Raw genomic sequence first — 4,936 nt, 5'->3', positions numbered from 1 at the left:
AACCAAAAGGCGCAAAAGTAAGTAAAAAGTATGAAATCAGTAACCAAAAAGCGCAAAAATATGTTAAAAGTGTGAAATCATTAACCAAAAAGTCGAAAATAATCTCCAGAGACTAAGTCCGAAAGGGCAAATGGTTAACCAGTAAGCAGAGTAATCATTAACCAAAAATCGCAAAAATATGTTAAAAGTGTGAAATCATTAACCAAAAACTCGAAAATAATGTGCAGAGACTAAGTCCGAAAGGGCAAATGGTTAACCAGTAAGCAGAGTAATCATTAACCAAAAAGGGCAAAAGTAAGTAAAAAGTATGAAATCATTAACCAAAAAGCACAAAATTAAGTTAAAAGTGTGAAATCATTAACCAAAAAGTCGAAAATAATGTCCAGAGACCAAGTCCGAAAGGGCAAATGGTTAACCAGTAAGCAGAGTAATCATGAACCAAAAATCGCAAAAGTAAGTAAAAAGTATGAAATCATTAACCAAAAAGGGCAAAAGTAAGTAAAAAGTATGAAATCATTAACCAAAAATCGCAAAAGTAAGTAAAAAGTATGAAATCATTAACCAAAAATCGCAAAAGTAAGTAAAAAGTATGAAATCATTAACCAAAAAGCACAAAATTAAGTTAAAAGTGTGAAATCATTAACCAAAATGTCGAAAACAATGTCCAGAGACTAAGTCCGAAAGGGCAAATGGTTAACCAGTAAGCAGAGTAATCATTAACCAAAAATCGCAAAAGTAAGTAAAAAGTGTGAAATCATTAACCAAAAACCCGAAAATAATGTCCAGAGACTAAGTCCGAAAGGGCAAATGGTTAACCAGTAAGCAGAGTAATCATTAACCAAAAATCGCAAAAGTAAGTAAAAAGTGTGAAATCATTAACCAAAAACTCGAAAATAATGTCCAGAGACTAAGTCCGAAAGGGCAAATGGTTAACCAGTAAGCAGAGTAATCATTAACCAAAAGGCGCAAAAGTAAGTAAAAAGTATGAAATCAGTAACCAAAAAGCGCAAAAATATGTTAAAAGTGTGAAATCATTAACCAAAAACTCGAAAATAATGTGCAGAGACTAAGTCCGAAAGGGCAAATAATTAACCAGTAAGCAGAGTAATCATTAACCAAAAAGCGCAAAAATATGTTAAAAGTGTGAAATCATTAACCAAAAACTCGAAAATAATGTCCAGAGACTAAGTTCGAAAGGGCAAATGGTTAACCAGTAAGCAGAGTAATCATTAACCAAAAATCGCAAAAGTAAGTAAAAAGTGTGAAATCATTAACCAAAAAGCACAAAATTAAGTTAAAAGTGTGAAATCATTAACCAAAAAGTCGAAAATAATCTCCAGAGACTAAGTCCGAAAGGGCAAATGGTTAACCAGTAAGCAGAGTAATCATTAACCAAAAAGCGCAAAAATATGTTAAAAGTGTGAAATCATTAACCAAAAACTCGAAAATAATGTGCAGAGACTAAGTCCGAAAGGGCAAATAATTAACCAGTAAGCAGAGTAATCATTAACCAAAAAGCGCAAAAATATGTAAAAAGTGTGAAATCAGTAACCAAAAAGCGCAAAAGTAAGTAAAAAGTGTGAAATCATTAACCAAAAACTCGAAAATAATCTCCAGAGACTAAGTCCGAAAGGGCAAATGGTTAACCAGTAAGCAGAGTAATCATTAACCAAAAAGCGCAAAAATATGTTAAAAGTGTGAAATCATTAACCAAAAACTCGAAAATAATGTGCAGAGACTAAGTCCGAAAGGGCAAATAATTAACCAGTAAGCAGAGTAATCATTAACCAAAAAGCGCAAAAATATGTAAAAAGTGTGAAATCAGTAACCAAAAAGCGCAAAAGTAAGTAAAAAGTGTGAAATCATTAACCAAAAACTCGAAAATAATCTCCAGAGACTAAGTCCGAAAGGGCAAATGGTTAACCAGTAAGCAGAGTAATCATTAACCAAAAAGCGCAAAAATATGTTAAAAGTGTGAAATCATTAACCAAAAACTCGAAAATAATGTCCAGAGACTAAGTCCGAAAGGGCAAATGGTTAACCAGTAAGCAGAGTAATCATTAACCAAAAATCGCAAAAGTAAGTAAAAAGTGTGAAATCATTAACCAAAAAGCACAAAATTAAGTTAAAAGTGTGAAATCATTAACCAAAAAGTCGAAAATAATCTCCAGAGACTAAGTCCGAAAGGGCAAATGGTTAACCAGTAAGCAGAGTAATCATTAACCAAAAAGCGCAAAAATATGTTAAAAGTGTGAAATCATTAACCAAAAATCGCAAAAGTAAGTAAAAAGTGTGAAATCATTAACCAAAAAGTCGAAAATAATGTCCAGAGACTAAGTCCGAAAGGGCAAATGGTTAACCAGTAAGCAGAGTAATCATTAACCAAAAAGCGCAAAAATATGTTAAAAGTGTGAAATCATTAACCAAAAACTCGAAAATAATGTCCAGAGACTAAGTCCGAAAGGGCAAATGGTTAACCAGTAAGCAGAGTAATCATTAACCAAAAAGGGCAAAAGTAAGTAAAAAGTATGAAATCATTAACCAAAAAGTCGAAAATAATGCCCAGAGACTAAGTCCGAAAGGGCAAATGGTTAACCAGAAAATCCGTCGAATAATGTCCAGAGACTAAGTCCGAAAGGGCAAATGGTTAACCAGTGGAAGGGCGATCAAGCGGAAAAATTTGCCCCGGTTACCCGGGATGGAGTTCCAGAGGTCCGGCCAGAGTTGTCAAATTCGTCCCGCTGATCGGACGCTTGTCATTCGGGTGGCTGGGGGTTGGCGGGGTATCTGCACAGTAGTAGGAGGTGGCAAGTCGGGACTTGGACGTTTATTCCAAGAGTCCACCCGAGCCTCCAGGTCTGCAGAGACCGACCCTAGCTGCCGCCCAACCGACTTTTAAGCCTTTTTCGGATGGGGATTTTTTCCCATTTTCGTCCATTTTTCGGGTTTTCTGTCGGGCTTAATAGGCGGCAGCCTGACCCCCGGCCGAGGCGGGGGGCGCACTCTCCCTTGCGTAAGGGTCCGGATTTGCCCCGGAAAGTGCCCCCGACGGCCTCCCGACCCGGGTGCCTGCAGGGCGGGGGAAAGGGTAGTCCCAGCCGCAGGAAATCATTAACCAAAAGACTTAGCCGTCGGGGCAGAGGCTAAGACCCGGGCTGGTGAAATCATTAACCAAAAGGAATGCACCCTTTTCCGAAAGTGCAGGCCGAAATAAGGCGAGCCTTGGGCCGGGAAGGCCAAAACCCCCAACTCATGGAAGTGTATGGGGTCGGACTCGGCGACTTTCCCGGGCCCCGAGTTGACCTTTCCCCACGGGGGCGGTCAAGTTGCTCCCGCCAAGAGGGCACGTTGCATTTGCTGCCGCTCTAGTCCCCGGGCTAGTTAATCAGTTGCCGTCGGAAGTCCCGATGCCGAAATGAAAAATGGCCGTTGCGGCGATTTGGCGCCTCATTTTCGGAAGGACTACCGGCAGGCAACCCGCCGAATTGACACTTGCGATTCGGGTGGCTGGGGGTTGGCGGGGTACCCGGAGATTTTCGGGAACTCGATTTTCAGAACTTTTGCTGGCAGCGGTTGCACTTGCAAAGTGGCCGAAGAAGTGCTCCCTCAAGGAAGGACCTTCTTTTGAAATAAAAGACCTTCCGAAGAGTGCCTGGAAGTCATTTATGAGCATTTAAGGGTAAATCTGGCGGACTTTCCATGCTCTGTTGCCGGCTCTGAAATATCGCACAGTTGGGTCTAGGCCGGTAGACTGGCTGTGAAAACAGACAAAGTGTTTTGGCGAGCGAGAGAAAACAAGGCCTTGGAACAGATTGGGGGGTGCGGAGGCACACCACACCCACAGGAAAAGAATTAATAAAAAAAAAACCAAAGTCTATGACATGTCTGTTGGTACAGTGAGAAAAGCAAAGAAGGGAGGCTGCGATGGCAGAGCAAAGCCGACCTTCATACAGATATACATGTCAAAGAAAGAAACTATGCCCGCAAAAGACTTGGTGCGAAATAACAAGGCTCCTTGTGAACGGTTATCTTTGTCTGTCAGGCGCAGATTGTGGCGGCGTCGCCTGGTTTCCTTGGGTTGCACTACATGTATGTCCTAGTCTCAAACGAAAAGTGCGTGCCCAGAATTTTGTCCAAGTTAGGCGACGCACGCCGGCTGGCATCACCTCTCCGTGCGAGCGCCGAAAGCTTTGGTCGACCTGTTTGGCTACGCTGGTCGCGGTTGCTCCTTACAGTGATGGGGACGGAAAACCGATGCGAGTTGACCAGGCGACGTCAACCAAGTTGCATGCTTTCTCCCCCCCCCCCCGCCGCCGCCAACCCCACACTGTGTGAAAGGAAAAAAAAGTGCGTGCCCAGGTCACTCGATCGATACGGCGAGGACTGTCCGACGTTGGAGGGCCCAGGCGGGCTAGCATTTATTTGCTGGTGTTTCAGGCTCAGCGGTTACCTCCCGTTTCTGTCCCTTGTGTCAGACGGACATTCCTCTCGAGAGTTTGGCCACTTGGTCGGCGGCGTGCTAGGTAGATTACTCGTTGTGCGCCGTCTCCTGTGTGCTGATCTCTGTGCTGTTCGTGTGAGGCCGAGACGTCCCACTGGTCGCTACCGCAGTGGTCCGATTGTGAAGCTCCGGAGCGGGGCGTCCCGTTCCGGCCAGCTCGAGCACTCGATTTCTCTAGCACCAGAGCAAGGGCACACGCGCGGTGTGTGTGTGTGTATGCTTTGTATTTGTCGGTTACCGGTTTTTGTTGCACGAATTGAAAAGTTGAACCCGGTGCCAACCTCCCTGTCGTGGGGAGGCCATGTGCCCCAGCTTCTCAGACACAGCCCTGCCCCTTTCCAGCGGTGTCGCGTCGAAAAGAGAGAGAGAGAGGGTGTCTTGGTGGCTTTACCCCGAGCGTGTTCACGACTTCCTTGGCGACCTGCGTGCAAGTGC

The sequence above is a fragment of the Heterodontus francisci genome, unplaced genomic scaffold (genome assembly GCF_036365525.1).
Source record: "Heterodontus francisci isolate sHetFra1 unplaced genomic scaffold, sHetFra1.hap1 HAP1_SCAFFOLD_542, whole genome shotgun sequence".
NCBI lineage: Eukaryota > Metazoa > Chordata > Chondrichthyes > Heterodontiformes > Heterodontidae > Heterodontus > Heterodontus francisci.
Note: the sequence above shows the minus strand (reverse complement) of the source record.